The following is a 22438-nucleotide window of genomic DNA, read 5'->3' as shown; positions in this document are numbered from 1 at the left end:
GTAGTAGTAGTAGTTGTAGTAGTAGTCGTTGTTGTTGTAGTAGTTGTAGTATTAGTAGTATTAGTAGTATTAATAGTTGTAGTATTATTAGTAGTTGTACTTGTAGTATTAGTAGTTGTAGTATTATTAGTAGTAGTAGTTGTAGTTGTAGTAGTAGTAGTTGTAGTTGTAGTATTAGTAGTTGTAGTATTATTAGTAGTTGTAGTATTAATAGTAGTTGTACTTGTAGTATTAGTAGTTGTAGTAGTAGTACTATTAGTAGTTGTATTAGTAGTTGTATTATTATTAGTAGTAGTTGTGGTAGTTGTAGTAGTAGTAGTACTAGTACTATTATTATTAGTAGTAGTAGTAGCTGTCGTATTCGTAGTATTAATAGTTGTAGTATTATTAGTAGTTGTACTTGTAGTATTAGTAGTTGTACTATTAGTAGTTGTATTAGTAGTTGTATTATTATTAGTAGTAGTTGTGGTAGTTGTAGTAGTACTATTAGTAGTTGTATTATTATTAGTAGTAGTAGTAGTAGTATTAGTAGTATTAATAGTTGTCGTATTATTTAGTAGTTGTAGTTGTAGTATTAGTAGTTGTAGTATTATTAGTAGTTGTAGTTGTAGTAGTATTAATAGTTGTAGTATTATTAGTAGTTGTAGTATTAGTAGTTGTAGTATTAGTAGTTGTAGTATTATTAGTAGTAGTAGTTGTAGTAGTAGTTGTAGTATTAGTAGTTGTAGTATTATTAGTAGTTGTAGTATTAGTAGTTGTAGTATTATTAGTAGTTGTAGTATTAGTAGTAGTATAAGTCGTACTCATGCGCTTGACGTTCCAATCCGACACAAGTATCAGGAGGCAAGGTATTTTATTTATTAAATAATTAATGTATTTTTCCATTCCTTCCTTTCCTTTCCCACCTGAAATATGAGTTTTGCTTTCAAGGAATTTCAACACAAGATGAGGCCTGCAGGCCATCAAGTTGAGCAATGGCTGCGAACCTATGGTTGTTTGTCCGTGCTCCATCCTGTTTAAATGCTGGGCATCAAGCAACGAAGCAGCACAGACCATTTTTGAAGTTTCTGCTATAACTGGGCATGGATTCGATCCACTGACCTTCCAGACTCGGAGCAGACACTCCAACCATTCCACCACCGACTCCGGTAAAGTCACGGATTTCCATATTGTTTGCAGACACCGTTCCTTCATCTTTCATTCCTTCCTTTCTTTCTTCACAGCAGCGGCCACAATACCACAAACCGCCATCCTCAATGCGCCGAAAATAACTCCTAATAACGGAATCCCCTTCAATCATTTCCTCCCTTGGTTCTTGTTTTTCTTCATCCAATGTTTTGTGTCATGCATGTGTGAGTCATGCAACGGTTAAACGAGTACAATATGGTCGCTGAAAATGAAAACATAAGTGAGGCTATTAAAGTACAATGTACGGCAAATTCGATTGGTGAAGACACAGAGGAGGAACCCAGTTGCTTAATGTGAAGGAGAAACACATATCAAACTGGGGCCATTTGGAAAGGCAAAATGCCAGAGGCGAATGACAAATGAGCGGTGCTACCTGTGCACGCAGGTAAACCTACTTGAAATATCACTTGCTATCCCAGACCCCACACTTGAACCTTCAAACTTCATTTTTCTAATTTGCACTTCTTCCATTCGCAATATATCTTTGGTCCTTTGCCTGGATGTCATGTGTTGCACATTGCACGAGCCTTGCCTGATACATATATATTGTTGTGGATATGAGAATTGTGTTTTTTATTGTGTAGTACATTGTAAAATATCACCCTCCTTCCTCCAGTTGTGTATAAAGGTCAAAGTGCGTCCCGTAATTAGGTCATAAACAATCACGTTAGCCAATCATAGATTTCCTCCTTGTTGGTAGTTTATTTCCTTATTCTATGTAGGTTAAGGCTGTGTCTTCCATTAATAAATACTCCATTGCACCGAATTCAAATAGATAGATCCCCTTTCATTCCCATTCCCAAAGCCTCTACTGCCAACTGCATTTGCCGCCATTACGGCGTGGTCAGCTCGGGGAAGAAGGGCGTGCCCGCCCATCGTCATCAAGGGTGGAGCCAGAGAGCCCGTGCCCACCAATCGGGGCCGAGGCGAGCTCACCGATGGGCGTGTCCTGGAGGCCGGCGGCTTGATCGCCCGAGGCGTTATATAAGCGCGCGTGGAAGCCTTTGAAAGGAGTTCTAAGAGTTGCGCCAGAGACGGCAGTGAGCGAGACGAGCCCAGACGGAGAGAGAAAAAGAGAAGCGAACTGGCAAGCCCGAGTGGAGGAACGTGAGAGAGACCGGAGCAGCTTTGGAGAGCGCACGGTGCACAGGAGGAGCTTCGCCGCGCAGTTTTGGAACCGCGGCGGTTTTTGGCGATCGCAGCTCGAATCTTGACGGCGGCTGTCCGCTTCCAGCCCGACCGATCCCCGCTGAACCTTCCTCTCCCGCCAAGCCATCCACCTCCAGCGATTCGTTCCTGCCTTCATTTCCCCATTCGTGTGAGTCCGTCTTTGTTTGTTCTGTCCTGGGTTAAGTAAGACTGCATAGGTAAGCTAATTTGCAGTGTGTCTCCTAGATTCCTTCTGTCTTTATTTTATTATCCTTCCTCCTCCTTGGTTTCTTTGGTCTTGTAAATAATAGTAATAAATTATAGTCGTATTTCAAACCCTTTTTGTCTTCTTCTTCTTCACATCCGTCGTCTTTGTCTTTTCCAAATTGAATACCTGTGGCACAATTTGGCCAACGTTCAGAATCGGGTCTAGTCTTTGTTAATGGTTCGGGCCGCGGCTGCCATCCGCTCGGCAATCCATTAACATCCTATCCGCGGTCGCGAACGAAGCTGCTCACCGGCCTTTCCGGAGGTTGCGGTGCAGCTTCAGGGACCACGCCGGTCAGTGACAAGCGAGGGGACTAATCCCCCCTCAAAGGGGAACCATAGGCCGACGTCGGGTTCCGTAACAATTGGTGTCGGGAGCGAGATACGGACCTGAAGCGCGAATAGCGCGCTCAAATTTCGAGTGGGCCGAAATTTACTTTGTTTTATAAAATCCGAAATTTGAAAATCGTGCCATGGACAATCAAGGCGATCGGATGCAGGTGGGTGCACTAGAAGAGGGGTTAGGGGTAACCCAGGACCACAGGGAGGAAATGGAGGAGGAGAACAATGGTGAAGTGGTTGAGGAGGTATCAGGTGCGCAAAATGGCGCCCTCGCACATGTGGTTGTAGCGGCACCAAATTTAGCCGCGCCCGTGGTCGCAGCAGCTGAGCCCGAGATGCCAATGAATCTGGACCTGTTTATGAAACAGATGATGGCCTTTATGGTAAAAACAGACAATAATTTCAAAGGGATGGAAAACAGAATGAGGGGCCAAATGAGGGACGAAGCGAGGGGTACCAGCGAAAAATTGGGAAATCTAATTGAAGGGTGTTGTAATAGAATAAAAGGGGACAAATTGAAGGACATAATTGCCCAGGCCAAAGAAGTAAATGAGGGACTGGCAAGGGACAAGGCCAGGTATGAGGCAAAGCGGGTGGAAGGGGCCAGAGACCGCAGGTTGGGCGAGCAGGTCCCAGGGGTGCACGAGGAGGTAACGCGGGTCGAGAAGCACTGGTTGGGCGAAGTGGAGGAAAGCGCGGGTACAATGACGGGTATAGAAATCGCGACCCGGGGTATGGGGCAGCCGGCGACTGCTGAGGTAGTGGGAATTTTATTAAAGCCAGCGGTCGTCGAGGTGAATAAAGAAAAAGAAATAATGGGTATAGTTAAAATTGAAGAGACGACGGAGGTAGCACGGGAATTGCAGGGAGAAATGGATCATGTACAAAGTCCGTGCTCGCATCCTGATGCTGTGCTCATTAATCCTCATAAAGATTTCCAGGTGTTGGTGCAGGGAGGAAGAAGAACCCCGAAGGTGAGACGGGCTGCATGTGGTACTGGGAGATTTTGTAGAAAAGTGTTCAGCGCGAAGAGAATTGTCGCGCGATTGGGGTCAATATGGCACCCGGGCATTGGTGAAGGGTCCCGGGGGAGTGGAAATGGCGTGCGTGTGAGGAAAAAGTGTGCGTCGGCGAGTGGGTGTGTTATAAAGTGTGGGAGTGAAACCGAGTGCGAGCGAGAACGCACATCGGGGTGTACGGAGTGTGACACAGAGAGTGAGTTGGTGGTGGCGCGAGTGTGGGTGAGCCCATCGGAGCGCGGTAGTGGGTGGATGCAAGAGTGCACGCCCATGGTGAGTGGTACGGAGTACGTACCGAGTGAGGAGAGTGCACAAGAAGGTGTGCGGGAGGTGCGGTGTGTAACAGGGAGTGCGTTGGTGGAATGGACGGAGTGTGTGGAATGTACGGACGGCGTTGGAACGCCGGGCTTTGTGAATGTGAAACGGGTTGCGTGGTGTGAGCATGCAAGTGAAGCATTGATGTTGACTGGGTTAGCAGTTAGGGCGACGGATAGCGGGCGCTCGGTGCACGGAGCGCTTCGTTGGATGCGAAGCGTCGCGCGGGGCGCGCTTTGTTGGATGCGAAGCCTCGCGCGGGGCGCGATTTGTTGGATGCGAAGCTTCGCGCGGATCGATGCTGCGTCGCCCCGCTTCGGAGCGTCGCGCACGATTCGGGCCTGTAGTCCTTGAGCCAATCGGCCATTTTTTGAAGTGAATGCTCCGGGGGGGGGGGGGGGGGGGGAGTAATTCTCATTATGATTTTCCATTAGACCAATGTCTCAAGTGTCAGAAAAGGTGTGATGGACATCTGAGAACGGTAGCTTAGTGCCCGGATGGACGCCATCTTTGAAACCACCCAGCTCGAAAATGCCCATTTGGTGGGGTACATTGCTGCACGTGTATTAGTCTAGTAGGAAGACTAGGTCCCCCTGCACCCCCCGGAGATATACTTCTAATCAGTGTTTCTAGATTGGAAACAATGTGTAGAAAATGACTAGCTATGGCCCCAAGCTGAAAAAATGTCCCACATACCATTTTTATGCAAATTACTGCTGCCATTATCAAAAAAAGACTAGGTCCCCCTGCACCCCCTCGGAGATATACTTCTAACCAGTGTTTCTAGATTGGAAAAAATGTGTAGAAAATGACTAGCTATGGCCCCAAGCTGAAACAATGTCCCACATACCATTTTTATGCAAATTACTGCTGCCATTATCAAAAAAACGATTTTTGACATATCTCAGCCAATATTGCAGATAATTGAAAAATGAAGGTGTCTAGACCCATGTTTTGAAGGGCATAGATCATGATAGAACTATTCATAACATGATTACATGTGTCTATGGTATACTAGTATGCTAATTAGTGCTTTATTTACAAAATAATCACAGTTTTACGAAATAATAGACTCATATTAAGGTCCGTCTACACAGACGTTAACACAAAGTTTTATTTTTCTAAATACCCTGTGAAATTCACCGAATGCCCTGTGAAACCTGGGATTCTTCTCCAGCTTTTTCAAGGGCCCGACTTTTCCCTTCCCTTTGAAGGCACTGGTGCAGTCTTCTCCGCTGAACACATAGTACCCCAGGAGAGTGGCACAGTAGTCCTCTCCCAGGGATTCTGCCAGCTCAGAGACGTTGACAAGTTGGCGATGCTTTCCTGACCCTGTATCCAGGTACACCGTCAGCTTGATGTTGTGGGCATGGTGGAGCAGGATCAGGAGGATGTCTGTGTCCGGTGTTCTGACTACAGCGTTCTTGTATCCGATGGTAGCAGCATGATGGAGGTACAGAACCACCCTGGTATCAGTCTCTTCCTGGTTGCTGTAGATCGTGGGGAGTTCACGTACCTCGACCTGAAACACAAAAAGGCACCGCATTTCAATCACCAGTCACTGCCAGTTTCAGTATATCTCCGGGGGGTGCAGGGGGACCTAGTCTTTTTTTGATAATGGCAGCAGTAATTTGCATAAAAATGGTATGTGGGACATTTTTTCAGCTTGGGGCCATAGCTAGTCATTTTCTACACATTTTTTCCAATCTATAAACACTGATTAGAAGTATATCTCCGGGGGGTGCAGGGGGACCTAGTCTTTTTTTGATAATGGCAGCAGTAATTTGCATAAAAATGGTATGTGGGACATTTTGTCAGCTTGGGGCCATAGCTAGTCATTTTCTACACATTTTTTCCAATCTAGAAACACTGATTAGAAGTATATCTCCGGGGGGTGCAGGGGGACCTAGTCTTTTTTTGATAATGGCAGCAGTAATTTGCATAAAAATGGTATGTGGGACATTATTTCAGCTTGGGGCCATAGCTAGTCATTTTCTACACATTTTTTCCAATCTAGAAGCACTGATTAGAAGTATATCTCCGGGGGGTGCAGGGGGACCTAGTCTTCCTACTAGACTATATCTGGACTTCTATACTAGCTATCGATGTGCGGTTGACGACTAAATATACGTCCGATGTGTACCGTCTAAATAAAAAATAATATGAAGCATTTTGTTTTAGATTAATTATTATAAAAATCAATTATCGAAAAAAAATCATATATTTTTCAATATTTTATTATTAGACTTGTACTTTTTTTAGTGAAACAACACTGGTATGATTTTCCAAATTATGCATTGTGCTACACCGTTTATCTGTCTATAAAAATAACTCAAAAACTAAAACATATCATCCACCACGAGTGTACACAAAAAATATATGAAAAGGCATGCACTTTCCACAAACCGAAACTATGTCAGTTGGAATTTCCCGCCGATAAATCAACCCACAGAACCCAGTGCCGAAAGTGACGTCAGTCTATTCTATATCTATATTCTATATTCTATATCTCAGTCTGAGATTTGTTGCGGTGACCTGATTAATTTCTGAGGGGGGGGGGGGGGGGGTGGGTGGCTTAAGAACTAAAAGTGAACATGTTAGATGGCGCCACATACAACTCTATTATAGAGTTGTATTGTGGCGCCATCTAACATGTTCACTGACTTGGATGAGTATGTCTATGTAAGCTGGCGAGCTTTTCGGATATCGGAGTAATCTAACGTCAGTCTTTTTGTTCTTTCAGCTGAGATGGCCGGTGTCGAGGCGAAACGGGCGAAGATTGAACCTGAGTCCGGAACGTGCATCCTGTGCAACAAGAAGTCGCCACTCTCTGAACTAAGCAAGGCAGCGGGCAACAGTTCTTGGAAGACATTGTGTGACGCAGCCGCAGTTAGAAACTTTTATCCAATTCTAAAGCTAGTCCAAGAAGGCGCAGTTGAACTTCCTAATATTCCAATATTATACCATAGGGCTTGTAGATCAGACTTCACTCACAAAAACCACCTAGCTACTTTCACCAATGCAGCTAGAAGTTCTTCAGTTGATACTGGCGATGCGGTGCGACGGCGATCATCACGGGAAGAGACAGGATCAACTTCAACGGTCTACGATGATAAATGCATTTTTTGCCAGCGTGCTTCAAAATTCATAAAAGGCAGTCGTACCCGTGAAACAGTTGTCTTGGCTGTTGAACTTCGAGCAGATAAGACAATAAGAGATGCTGCGACAGCTCGCAATGATGAGAGAGTTTTGGCATTGACTACACGAGATATGGTTGCAGCTGAGGCTCACTACCACTTCTCCTGCTATAGAAACTACACACGGCCCCAAAAACCTCAAGTAGAAACTGACATTGAAGATAATATCGAGAAAAAAGAAATGATACGATGTATATTCAATTTCATTCGCACCGACTTGTTCTTAAACCCGAGGATTGTTCCAATAGTTGATGTTGCAACAGATATCCTGTCTTCAGATACATTTTCAGTTGATGTTCGTGACTCCATCAAGAAGAATCTGCAGCGCACATTACAAAGAGAGTTTGGAGAATCGCTCATCTTCTTCAATGTGAAACACCGTGTATACTTGATGCCCGATAATCTGACAAAGCGAGAGATTGCTGCAGAGTGCGTAAACCTGAAAGCAGAAGTGAAAGCATTTGAACGAACGGACGGTGAAAGTAACATTGTGCGTGCAGCTACTTCACTGCGACACCAGATCAAAGATGCTCATTACAATGAACGTTGGCCGCCTCAGCCAGCAGAACTCACTTCAGATTACGTGAAGATACCAGATTCTCTTCGTGTATTTCTGCATACTTTGATTTGCGGGAGTGGGGGTAGCTCTGCGCGTGCCGACACACTGGTATGGTCGATGGCTCAAGATATCATCAATGCTGTACACCGGGGTACCATCAGAACATCGAAGCATGTCCTACTTCCGTGGGTCATGAAAACGCTCACCGGTAATACAGAGGTCATCAGAATATTGAATCGACTCGGGCACGGATGTTCGTACACAGTTCTGGAAGAAATCGAGACAGCGCTATGCATAGACAAATTAGCAAGTGTGGAGAAAGATACAGTACCACTTCCGTCACATGTGCACCCTTCGGTCCCGACTGTATTAGCATTCGATAACATCGACAGGCTAGAAGGAATCGCTGAGTGGTGGCGGAACATCGCATCGCGTCAACGGTATCATCGTCCAACCGAAGTCGCAGTCGTGTTTGCCGCCCCAACCTCCATCGGCAGTATCCAAAGCAGATAAGAAGCGATCTATCCCGTCATCCAGCGATTTAGTTCCAATATACAGCGGTGGGAAACGAGAGGGCCCACCTGCAATCAAGCCTGCAGATCTTTCTGACACTCTTGCAGGCGCAACATCCCTTGCGCAGCGCCGAAATCACGTATGGATTATGACTCGCATGCTGGAACCATGCGACCAGACAATCAGTTCGTGGACTGGTTTCAACATCATGACTAGAGATCGTGTTCAGGTGACGGAAGATGTAGTTGGCTACCTGCCGACTATAAACGCGCCTGCCACAGATATGGCAACAGTGCAAGAAATCCTCAGAGAAGCTCTGAACATCATGTCATCACTTCAGCTTGAGCGTATACCGGTGGTGCTAGACCAGGCACTATTTGCTAAGGCGACCGAAATAGCATGGAAAGATGTCGATCGATATGGAAGAATCGTGCTCATGATGGGGAACTTCCATACCATCTGTAACTTCATGTCGAGCATTGGGAAAATGTTTGGAGATGCAGGCCTTCGGGATGTAGCTGTTGAGTCAGGAGTAATCGCTGAAGGTTCCATCAACAGGGTTCTGGAAGGCAAGCAATACAACCGTGCTGTGCGACTCCACAAGTTGATGTACGAGGCACTAATGCGCATCATTTGGAAGGGCTTCCAGGTGTGGATAGAAAGCAATCATCCTGACAAGGAACCCCAGATTCGAAGCACTGACCTCAAAATTCACAGCATCAAGGAGGATGTTTGCCACGAGACTCTCGCTGCTGCTCTCGATGATGATTCATGTGTACAGAGCTTTGACATGTTCGCGAAATACCTACATTTTCTGCGAACCAAACATGGAGACCTGGCTCGCTTCTGGATGATGTATACACAAAGAATTAAGTTAAGCACCCCTACACAACGAATTAAGGTAAGCACCCCCTAATATATATTCTTTGTGTATATGTATACATTGGCATATATTCTAAGGTATGTGAGATCAAATAATGATTGGTATGACATTAGCAATTATCCATTGATGAAATTGAGTGATCAAAGTGAAAAAAAGTGATTGGTTGAGTCAGTGATCCGATCACGTGGGTCCTACACACGTTATTGACGCAAAGATCGCTAGAGGTCCTCTCAGAACAATGACTGTACGTTAGAAAACATAAACGTCATCCACACTGTCCGTGATGGACCTATAGCTCCATACTTAAATTGAGGTGAAAATATGCCTAAAATTCCCAAAAAATTTCACCTTAAATTATTCAGAATAAAATATTGAAAACGGCATGATTGTTATGTTTTTATGTGACCATAATATCACTTCTCCAGAAAATATAGCAATATCATGGGTATATTACACTGTTTTGACGACAACAAACTTGTAATGTGCGAGGTTGTAAAAAAACGGGGGGGGGGGGGGGGTGCTTAACTTAATTCTTTGTGTATATATTGATATGGTAGAGACCCTGCTGGGGTTGATTCGTGCGGATAGAGAAGGCGACTGGATGCTTCACTTGGCTTGTGTCAGAAGAGTGATCCCTTGGTGTTTCGCAATGAACAAGGTGAACTATGCTAGATATCTACCAGTGTACTATGCACAGATGACGCAACTCCACGAAACATGCCCCGAGTTGTACAGGCATTTCAATCAAGGCTACTTCTCCGTACAGCTTAGACCAGGGAATCCATTTGCCAGAATCGCTGTTGATCAGACAACAGAAGAAACAGTAAACAAAGATACGCAAACAGCTGGAGGAACACGAGGTTTTAGTCTTCGACAAGGGGCTGTGTCACGATACTATCTAACTGCAGAAAATCGGGCTACTGCACTGAGGCAACTACGAGAAACTATCCTTGTGAATGGCAGCGACACATCTCACGCCAAGCACCCTGACTTGTCTACTTCTCGCATCAAACGTGATGAGTCTGGCGTCACAGCTATCTGTGATCTACTGGAAAATGACTGGACCAATCCATTCGCCGATGATCCGTCATGTCTTCTCAGTATATCTACCGGAGCGGCTGCGAGGGAGGACGTTTCTAATGACCTACTCAACACCCTGCAAAAGGGGGAAGCGGCGTATCAAAGCTTCCAGAAACGTCTTGAAGAGGGAACAGGCTTTCATGACACATTGAACAAGCTAAACTTGAAGACCTTTGGTAAGATCAAGCAGAAAGTTGTGAAGGGCACAAACAAGGAGATCGTCCTGAGAGCTGACAGACAACTGTTTGCCACCATGATACTCATCGCCAAGACAAGGAACCTCGACATGCAACTTGTCCTTTGTCACCCACTAGGGCCGTTACCATGGTCTTTGGCAAACGTTGATGGGTCAATGAAAAAAACGAACAAAGCTGCACTTGCGAAACACATGGAAGGTCTTGTGGAACCAGCCGAGAACGTTGACAAGCGAAGTGCAACAATAATTGATGCGATGGCTCTCATACAAAAGATGCATGGCGAGAACGACACGTTCGAAGAACTATCTGACCGCATCCTTGCTGCAGCGCTTCACGCTGGTCAAGGCAGTGAGTGCATCGATGTTGTCTTTGACACATACACAGAAGAATCCATCAAAGCAGCTGAGCGTGTGAACCGCGGTTCAAATGAAGGCATCAGTTTCAGCGAGATCAGACCCGCACACAAAATCATGAACTGGCGGCGTCTCCTTGCTTGCAGCCAGACAAAGGAGAAACTGGTTGTGTTTCTGGCGGAGTCGTGGAAACATGAAACAAATCGCGAAAAGCTAGGCAACAGAACACTGTATGTCACCTGTGGTGAAAAATGTCTGGTACTGACCCGCGATAGGTGGAAGTTGGTGCAAGCACTCGAATGTAGCCACGAGGAAGCAGACACGCGTATGTTTCTCCACGCAAAGCACGCCGCTACCCACTACAAGACGATCATCTTAGTGGCAGATGACACCGACGTTCTGATCATCAGTCTTCATCTCAGCAGAACCATCGATAGTCAGCTCTTCATCAGACGAGGAACAAAGGTTCGAGTCAGAATGATCGACGTTGGAAAGTTGGCTGCGGTATTGGGGTCTGGAGTTTGCAGTGCATTGCCAGGGCTTCATGCATGGAGCGGGTGTGACACTGTGAGTGCTCTGGCTAGCCAAGGAAAGATAAAGGCTTTGAAGCTTGTGCAAGCGAATGAGCTGTATCTTCAAGCATTCACAGATCTGGGATCTTCGTGGAATGTACCAACAGACGTCTTCAATAGCATTCAGGCCTTCACGTGTCAGCTGTACGCCAAGAACACGAAGATCGTCGGTGTTAATTCGCTCCGTTATCACATGTTCTGTGCAAAGAAGGGCCAGATCGAATCTGGACAATTGCCGCCTTGTGAAGACTCCTTGATGCAGCATACGCTTAGGGCCAACTATCAGGCGGCTATCTGGCGACGCAGCCTTGAAAACCTACCAGACGTCCCAACACCATCAGCAGGACATGGTTGGGAACTCGATGATGGCGGTTCGCTCACAATCCGATGGATGGCGGGTCTACCAGCTCCAGATGTCGTCTTGAATCTCATCTCATGCACATGCAGAAGGACGTGTCGACCGTCAGATTGCTCCTGCATACTGAATGGGTTGAAGTGCACTGTTGTGTGTAAGCTGCAGGGATGCTCCAACATGGTGCAGGATGATGCTATCGTGGCTCAGGATGCCAATGACTCTGATGGCGACTCTGATGATTAACTTTGTGTGCACTGTATATTGTATAGCATATGTTGTTCTCTATTATAATGCAGGCCAAATTGCCTGAAAATCTTTATAGACAGATAAACGGTTTAGCAAAATGTATAATTTGGAAGATCATACCGGTGTTATTTGACTAAAACATGACATGTTCAATGATACCTCCGCTTGCTTATTAGGAATATACATCGTATGGTGTTAAAATCAGCTCCATACGTCTTTCCAAACTCTAGTAATGAATAATTAATATAATTGGCGGCCATTTTGAAATCCAAGATGGCCACCAAAGTGCAGATTTCCTATGTAACAATTTCCGCCTGCTTATCAGATATCGTATGGTGTTAAAATCCTCTCCGTACGACATTCCTAACTTGCGTTATCGTCAGAATAGATAATGCCAGCGGCGGCCTAAGTCATTTTATGCCTCTTTACATTTATTTGTTGTAAACTCGTGGTGGATGATATGTTTTAGTTTTTGAGTTATTTTTATAGACAGATAAACGGTGTAGCACAATGCATAATTTGGAAAATCATACCAGTGTTGTTTCACTAAAAAAAGTACAAGTCTAATAATAAAATATTGAAAAATATATGATTTTTTTTCGATAATTGATTTTTATAATAATTAATCTAAAACAAAATGCTTCATATTATTTTTTATTTAGACGGTACACATCGGACGTATATTTAGTCGTCAATCGCACATCGATAGCTAGTATAGAAGTCCAGATACACGTGCAGCAATGTACCCCACCAAATGGGCATTTTCGAGCTGGGTGGTTTCAAAGATGGCGTCCATCCGGGCACTAAGCTACCGTTCTCAGATGTCCATCACACCTTTTCTGACACTTGAGACATTGGTCGAATGGAAAATCATAATGAGAATTACTCCCCCCGCCGGAGCATTACTTTTGGTCTGGCTCAAGGACTACTGGCCTCGCCCCGCACGGTCGAGTCCGGGCCTTGTCGGGCGAGGCGACCGGTCCGGTTCAAGGGCGAGTAGGAGGAAGCGGAACTGTGCCCCCTGGTGGGGACGGGGTTCCGACCGGGCGAGCCACGGTCATCGGGCCCGGGACCGCAAGGTACCGTGCCGGGATGGTGCGTGGAATCTCGGCCCGACCAAACCACCTCCCTTGAACCGAAAGCCGGACGGATTCAACCTGCAGGCGACCAAACCACCCGCGTTCATTGCTCGGCTTTGCGAAGCCGAGTTTTAATGATGTGACGACGCACCGAGGCTCAGATAAAACGGACTGTGATGAGGATAGTGTTTTGGACCCGAAATTGAAAAACAAAATTTGATGATTGGCAAGGATTGGCAGAGTGATGATTGGCAGATGATTGGTAGTGATTGGAAAAATTTTAATTGGCTGAAATTTGATGTGCCAAATTGGTAGTGAGAGATACCCGATGTGGTGGGGTGGCAACTCTGCCATCCCTCACAACGGGGGCAAAGGAGCACTAGTCTTATGGGGTTTGGCAGTGAAAACTAGCCCGGGAGGGTTAGGATATCGTGTGTAGGGACTTAGAGATTGACCATAGGTAACGTTAAGGTTTAGGTAGCAACTTTTTTTTTTTTTTTTTTTTTTGGGGATACAAAATCGAGGCTCGTGAAAGAGCGAACATTAATCACACAGAAAGACAAACCGACACATAAAACATATAACATCGGGAGCGGTAGACAAGATGGGGAGAGAGGGGGGAAGGACACAAACACGACATTTGAGAGCAGGGACCGAGAGACATGGAGACATCGAGAGATCTGAGAGAGGGCGAGGGCTTTGGGGGGGGGGGGGGCATGGGAAGGGGGCGGTGGGAGAGGTATAAAACATATGGACACTGCCAGGACTTCCAGGAAAAAAGTTGGAATTTCAAACAAGGTGGATCTGGGGTGAATTAGCGGGGGTAGAAAAGATCAAGGTTTTGGATGGGGGAAGATAAGAGATGGTGGTGAACAGCTGTTTTAAAGACCTAGAGGGAGGAGTGGGATTGAAGGGAGTGAGGGAGTTTGTTCCAGAGGCGGGAGAAAAGAGGAATGAAAGAGTGAAGGTGAGCAGAGAGCCGAGATTTCGGCAGTTTAACCATCAGAGGGTTGCTGGCAGATCTTGTGCGACCTGTAGGAATATTTGGGGGACAGAGCACAGAGAGAGCTGGGGGTGCAAGGCCGGAGAGGAGTCGGTAGAAGACAGAAAGACCACCTACCTGCCTGCGTTGAGTGAGTGAAAGGCCCTCAGAGATAGCTTCATCGCGGGAGATTCCAATAATTCTGAAAGCTTTGGTTTCAACAGCGTGAAGCCGAGCGAGGTGTGAGGCAGGAGCACCGGCCCATAGGGGAGAACAGTATTCCATTGAGCTGCGGATGAAAGCCTTGTATGTGGTGAGGAGCTTAGGTGTGCCGAGGAAGGACTTCGCACGATGGAGGATGCCCAGTCGGCGACTGGCTTTGGAGGCCAGATTTGAAATGTGGTTTTCCCAAGAAAGATCATGGCAGATAGTGAGACCCAAAAGCTTGAGCGACAGAACTTCTTGGAGAGGATTGTTGAGAAAGTAGATGGGAGGGTTGTCCAGTCGATCTTTTCGGAGAGACATAGTAAGAGTGTGAGATTTGTCAGGATTGAAAGACATGTTCCACTTGTTTGACCAGTCTGTGATTTTGTCCAAGTCTTCAGAGAGTGAGGAGGCTGCAGACTGCCGATCTGAGGGAAGAGGAATTGGAGCGGCAGAGAGTGGAGTCATCAGCAAAGAGATAGAGAGGATTTTCAAGAGAGTCAGAGAGATCATTGATGAAGACCAGAAAAAGCATGGGGCCCAGAACACTGCCTTGGGGAACTCCAGCCTGAACAGGAAGAGGAGATGAGAGAAACCCATTCAGGGCCACACGTTGACGACGACTAGAGAGGAAGTCCGCCAGCCATGCGTGGAGATTTCCATGGATACCAAAGGAGGAGAGTTTGGTGAGCAGAGCGGGGTGCCTGACCGTGTCGAAGGCACGTGATATGTCGAGGGAGACAGCTCTAATTTCCTGTTTGGCATTGAGGACCTCCATCCATTGTTGAGACAGCAGAAGCAGCATGTCCAGAGTAGAGTGACCTGGTCTGAAACCAAATTGATGATCAGAGATCAAGCCATTGGAGAAGAGGAAAGATTTCATATCTGAAGCAATGATGGATTCCATGACTTTGCTGATAATTGGGAAAAGGCTGATTGGTCTGTAGTTGCTAGGATCTGTTTTTGCACCTTTTTTGTGCAAAGCGGTGATGTTGGCTGATTTCCAAGCAGATGGCAGTTGACCTTGAGCAAAAGAGAGGGTGAAGAGAACAGAGAGAGGGTGAGATAGAGCGGCAGAGCAGGATTTTAGGACCCGTGGGCTGATGCCGTCGGGTCCAGTTGCAGAATCAGAGTCGAGGGTTGACAGAAACTTTTCCACCTTGTCAGGAGGAAAGGACACGGAGTCCAGGAGCAGCAGGGTACGACTGGGTATGGTGGGTACAGAGTGGGATGGGTTTGGGACACAAGATTTAGAGGCAAACACAGAGTTGAGGCATTCAGCTTTTTCACGTGCGGAGTCAGCTGTGTAGCCGTTTGAGGTAAGGGAGGGGATGGAGGGGGAACAAACACCAGAAACGGATTTGACCAGACGCCACCAGGATTTGGAAGAGGGAGACAGATAAGAGAGTTCGGTCTTGAGAACGGAGAGATATTGTTTCCTGGCTCTCCTGAGGGTGGACACACACTTGTTTCGGGCTTTGTGAAAGGAAATGAGATTTCCTTCCGTTGGATTTGCTTTCCAGGAGACGAAGGCAAGTTGTTTCTGGGCAACAGCCTCACCACAAGATTCCGTGTACCATGGACGGGAGGAAGGGTATGACAACTGAAGACGTGATGGGATAAATCTGTGCATGAGAGAGAGCAATTTACTTTGGAAGAATTCCCAGGATGAGTTGATGTCAGAGGTGGTAGAGATGGGAGACCAGTCCAGATGATTGATGGCTGCTTGAAGACCGTGCCAGTTGGCCTGAGTGAAATGCCAGACTCGTCGACGCTGAGCAGGCTCCCTGAGGATGGTCAGAGAGATGTCCACTTTGACAAGCACATGATCAGATGAGCCGATTGGAGCAGAAGAAGAGCAGCAGACATTTTCAGGGAAGTTAGTCATAACCAAGTCCAGAAGAGAAGATGTTCCGTTGACTGAGATCCGGGTCGGGAAATTGACAGATTGTGTCAGTCCCAGTGAGTCGCAGAAGTCCTTTGCTGAGGAGCCATGGCTGGTGAGAGAGGTACCCACACCCAGCCAACTGGCATGATGACAGTTGAAATCACCACGTATGAGGAAGAGAGAGTTGGGATGAATAGATAGAAGTTGGTCCATATTATCAGACAGCGAGATGTAGATGGAGTCATCACTGTTTGGTGGACGGTACAACACACATATGAACAAGAGGTGGGAGCGAAGGGGAAGCCGTAGCCAGAGGTATTCCTGGGGGTGAGGTGGAGAGAGTGCAGTGCAGCGCGAGTGAGGAAGAGAGTTTTTGATAAAGATAGCAACCCCACCTTCAGAACGAGGCTCAGGTCTATCATACCGGAGGAGGGAGTAGCCCGGGAGAGATACTAAGGAATCAGAGACATCATAAAGGAGGAAAGTTTCTGTTAAGCAGATCACGTCTGGTTTGACAGAAGCAACCTGTATGGAGAGATCAGTTAAGTTTGAATGAAGGCCCCGGATGTTTGAGGCCCATACCGTTAATGAAGAGGAAGGGGGAGCATCAGATACAGAACAGGGGGGGAGGAGGGGTAGGGTAAGATGTGGAAGAGGTGGAAGAGGTAGGGAGAGCTGTTGAAGGTGTGTCAGAGATTTCAGAATAGCTCGGAGAAAGGGAAGGATGGGGCGGACAAAAGGTTTGATGGTGATTGGGTGAGGCACAATGAGGTGTTATTTGAGGAGGGGGAAGAGCGAGGCAGAAGGTTGGGGGAGATGGAGGTGAGAGTTGGAAGGGGGAAGAAGCGGGGAGGACGCTTTGAGGAGGGGGAGTGAGAGGGGGGAAATTGAGAAGAAATGAGGGTGGGGAGATTTGAAGGGGAGGGGCGAGGGGGGTGTTTGGGAGGGAAGGGACAAGGGGAGGGATTTGAAAGGGATGGGATATGGGGGAGATTTGGAGGGGAGGGGTGAGGGAGGAGTCTAGGAGGGGAGGGGTGAGGGGCGTCTTGGCGGGGAGGGGTGAGGGGGTAGTTTAGGAGGGAGGGGGCAAGGGGGGAGATTTGAAAGTGATGGGTGATGGGGAAGATTTGGAGGGGAGGGGTGATGGGGAAGATTTGGAGGGGAGGGGTTATGGGGAAGATTTGGAGGGGAGGGGTGAGATTGGATTTTAGAAAGTGTACGATTTATGGGAAACGAACATTTATTGCAAAATGAGTTTCTTGTGACCTTCGAGTTAAAAATACGTTTAAGGACGCTGGATGGAGGATGGAGTGCAAGAGAGTTTAGGGAATGTAGAAAAAAGGCACTATAGGAGATGGATATTTTTTTTGGGATGAATTGATTTGGTGAGCAAGTCGAAAGCAGCTTTTTAAAGAAGAAGAAGAAAAAGGTGTTATAATATATGACGGAATACATAACTTGAGGGGAAAGTGTAAACATTGAAGGTTAATAACAGTGAAAACTATCTGGGGAAATGGGGGAGAAACACGTGGTCGAAGAACGAACGAACGAAAAGAATGAATAAACGAATGAGAACAGAGAAGGAAATGTTTTTTTGTTGTTTTTTTTTAGTTGAGATTTACACAAGGAAGTAGGCTATGGGTGAAAAGACTGGGAATACAGAGAACGAAAGTTATTGGATCACAAACGACGGACCGCTGAGAGAAAAACAAAGCCTCAAGGTTGTACAGTGTACACTGTACAAGGCCTCAAGACACGACACGAATTAACACGATTTTCAATCCAGGTATGAAAGATTTGCACTTTGAACAGGTAGTGGGGACATAGAGGGGGGTAAAAAAAAAAAAAAAAACACCTTTAGAGGCCATTTTTCCCCGCAAGCGGGGGTTGGCCTTTTTCGGGAACTGTGGTTGTTGTTGTTTTTCGGTCCCCTTTTTGAAGCAATGTTTTACGGCCGGATGCCCTTCCTGACGCCAACCCTTTTTGCCGCCTTTAACGACAAGCAGGGAATTACCAGTGAACTGGTACTCAATTTGCTGACCTTGGAAGGATGACAGGCTGAGTCAACCCCTCTGGCGTTAATTCAGCGATTTGACCGGGATTCAAACCCAGGATCCGAGGATCCTAAGCCGGCACCCTAGCCGCTAGCCCAACACCAGGGACTATAGAGGGGTAGAGAGGGGTAGTTGGGTAATTGGTAGTTGGATTATAATTGAATAATTGAATTGAATATTGAATAGAGGATTGGATAATTGAATAGAGGGGGGTAGTTGGATTATAATGACGAGGGAGCGCAATAGTTTAAAGGGGCGACTGGGAAGCGCAAGTTCCAGAGGGGAGTAGTTAGATGAGATGATGCCGTGTGTTTGAGAATCGAAAATGTATTGAGCGTGGAAGTGTATTGACCAGGGTATGAGTAAATGATTGTGATTGTGAGTTGTATTGAGATTGCACAGGTGTGCAACTGAACAGGTGTCTGGAGCAGTGTATGAGTGAGTGATGGTGATGTGTGTTGTGTTGACCAAATGGTCCAGGGAGGAAGGAGGGTGCAGGTGGCACCAGGTGAGATTGCACAGGTGTGCAACTGCAGGTGTATGGAGAATGATTGTGTGGAATACATGGTTGTGTGGAATATATGGAGTATGGAATGGATGGTCGTGGAGTGAGTGTGTTGGAAACAGTGGAGTGGAGTGGATGGTGCGAAGGTGTGTGTGGGGAGGATATACCCGGGGAGGGTAGTGTAAGAGTTAGGTAAAGGGTACAGGTAAATTGTGGTTGGATATTGGCATCTGTGGTGCGTGTGGAAGAATGGAGTTTGGATGGGTGCATTAGTGTCGTGGAAATGGCTGGGCGTGTAGCCTGTTAGTGCGTGTAGTTGAATGGGCACTCCACCACTGTGAGGATGTCGGCCAGGTGAGGCCGCAGGTGGGCTCTGGGAGCCGTTAGAGTTGTGGATGGGGCCCGAGGATCCGGAGGACGGACCCGGGTAGCCCAGTGCCAGAGGGCACCGAGGGGTGACAGAGCCAGGAGGGGCCTTCCCCAATTAGATAGGTTAGGATGAGGAGCTAGGTAAGCTCGGGTGGCAACTCCAGTGGTGGAGGTGTGCAGGTGGGTAGACCTGCTGGGAGAGCTACATGACTCAGCCTGGAAATTGTGCAAGGGCACCGGGAGATGAATCGGGGGAGTGAGACCCCAAATTGAGAAGCACCACAGTTTGGTCAATGGGAATTTGGTTCTTAAAACCGCATAGAGTAAGATGGCCAATGGTTTGGCAGGGAAAGACCCCGGGTAGTGTAAAGTGTATTAAAGTCATTTAGGAAGTAGTTAGGATTAAGAATCTCCTCGCACCATCTGCATCCACTCACCTGGGATGACGTACCTCCACACCATGCCAGATTGTTTTTGTTATTTTTATTGTGCAAATGTTTGGAATGTGAGACGCATCATGACGTGGGTGTGACATTGTGCTGATGTTCCATCTCTTCCTCCTTATGAGGATTGATGATGAATTGGGTGATGGCAAATTTTGGATTAGTGGGAGTGAAGACGAATTTGGTGTAGGGGAAATATGGGGAAGACGAGACATTAGTGACGAATTTGTAATGGGTAGATTTTGTACATATGGGGTAAGGGTAAGGGTAGTGTAGGTCACATGTGGGGGGGCGTACGTTAGGGACGAGCTTTTCTCCGCTCCGTCTCCATACGCACCTCGCCTTGCATTGCCTTTATTGATGTGTACCCTTGTGACCTTACCCCTCGCTCACCTGTCTTTCCCCCCCCACCCCTTGTCTCCCACACGAGGACTGTGCGCCACTGGCGCCGAGGGGAGCGTGCGGGAGTCCGCCATTGTGCGCCCGAAACTCTCGCAACCACAGCTGTCTGCATCGATGCACCACCTTATGGACCACATGGCTGTGGCTGAGCACCACTGATGGACCCCATGGGTTGGGGCATGGCCCCTCTGCTGGAACCGGCCATGAAGGCCCGAGATCTTGCTGGCGGACTTTGGTCACAGGGCACCTATGCCATACAGGTGAACCACACGTAGTCGGCCCTGTGGGCCATAAATAAATAAAAACGGACACGTTTTGTGCAAGTTTTATGTCCAAATAGGCCGCCAGCAAAGAAGTTGACAACATCAGGAAGAATACCAATGGCCAGCAGAGGGAGCCGAAGAGGAAGACCAGCACCAGGGTTTGTTGGGTTTTTTTTATTGAACAGTGATGACTGTGCACCGATTGGTGCTTGAGGGTGCTTTGGTGCGTTTTGGGTGCTTTCTGGTGCGTCGATGCAGAGCAGACTGTCTCCCCCCCAAAAGAACAATCACAGGTCCTGGGTTAGTTTTGTAAATAAAATAGAGTAACTGTAAATAATGCTCCCCCATCGTTCATGTTGTAGTTTGAAGACAATTCCGCAATTCGGTTAGTTGTGGGCATGAGTCTGTTAGGCAGGGTGCAATGGAGCAGCGGGACATAGTTATTGTGTTTTAAAACTGTCACACTCAGGGTCAGGTTAAATGGAGAGGGAACTACACCTACGTGCCACACTAAAAGTAAAAGTAATAGGCCCGGGACGTGCCTAAGAGGGGGAGGGTGCAGTGTTGTGGATATGAGAATTGTGTTTTTTATTGTGTAGTACATTGTAAAATATCACCCTCCTTCCTCCAGTTGTGTATAAAGGTCAAAGTGCGTCCCGTAATTAGGTCATAAACAATCATGTTAGCCAATCATAGATTTCCTCCTTGTTGGTAGTTTATTTCCTTAATCTATGTAGGTTAAGGCTGTGTCTTCCATTAATAAATACTCCATTGCACCGAATTCAAATAGATAGATCCCCTTTCATTCCCATTCCCAAAGCCTCTACTGCCAACTGCATTTGCCGCCATTACGGCGTGGTCAGCTCGGGGAAGAAGGGCGTGCCCGCCCATCGTCATCAAGGGTGGAGCCAGAGAGCCCGTGCCCACCAATCAGGGCCGAGGCGAGCTCACCGATGGGCGTGTCCTGGAGGCCGGCGGCTTGATCGCCCGAGGCGTTATATAAGCGCGCGCGGAAGCCTTTGAAAGGAGTTCTAAGAGTTGCGCCAGAGACGGCAGGTGAGCGAGACGAGCCCAGACGGAGAGAGAAAATGAGAAGCGAACTGGCAAGCCCGAGTGGAGGAACGTGAGAGAGACCGGAGCAGCTTTGGAGAGCGCATGGTGCACAGGAGGAGCTTCGCCGCTCAGTTTTGGAACCGCGGCGGTTTTTGGCGATCGCAGCTCGAATCTTGACGGCGGCTGTCCGCTTCCAGCCCGACCGATCCCCGCTGAACCTCCCTCTCCCGCCAAGCCATCCACCTCCAGCGATTCGTTCCTGCCTTCATTTCCCCATTCGTGTGAGCCCGTCTTTGTTTGTACTGTCCTGGGTTAAGTAAGACTGCATAGGTAAGCTAATTTGCACTGTGTCTCCTTGAATCCTTCTGTCTTTATTTTATTATCCTTCATCCTCCTTGGTTTCTTTGGTCTTGTAAATAATAGTAATAAATTATAGTCGTATTTCAAACCCTTTTTGTCTTCTTCTTCTTCACATCCGTCGTCTTTGTCTTTTCCAAATTGAATACATGTGGCACGATTTGGCCAACGTTAAGGAATCGGGTCTAGTCATTGTTAACGGTTCGGGCCGCGGCTGCCATCCGCTCGGCAATCAAGTAACATCTTATCCGCGGTCACGAACGGGGCTGTGCACCGGCCTTTCCGGAGGTCGCGGTGCAGCTTCAGGGACCACGTCGGTCAGTAACAAACGAGGGGACTAATCACCCCTCAAAGGGGAACCATAGGCCGACGTTGGGTTCCGTAACAATATATATAAAGTGCTGTGTTTCATGGCTGTGAGATGTTTTTATTACGTGTTTTATGGCTGTGAGGTGTTTTTATTACGTGTTTTATGGCTGTGAGGTGTTTTTATTACGTGTTTCATGGCTGTGAGGTGTTTTTATTACGTGTTTTATGGCTGTGAGGTGTTTTTATTACGTGTTTTATGGCTGTGAGGTGTTTTTATTACGTGTTTCATGGCTGT

The sequence above is a fragment of the Myxine glutinosa genome, chromosome 9 (assembly GCF_964187855.1).
Source record: "Myxine glutinosa chromosome 9, kmMyxGlut1.1, whole genome shotgun sequence".
NCBI classification, from domain to species: Eukaryota; Metazoa; Chordata; class Myxini; order Myxiniformes; family Myxinidae; genus Myxine; species Myxine glutinosa.
This window is presented reverse-complemented; position numbering follows the sequence as displayed.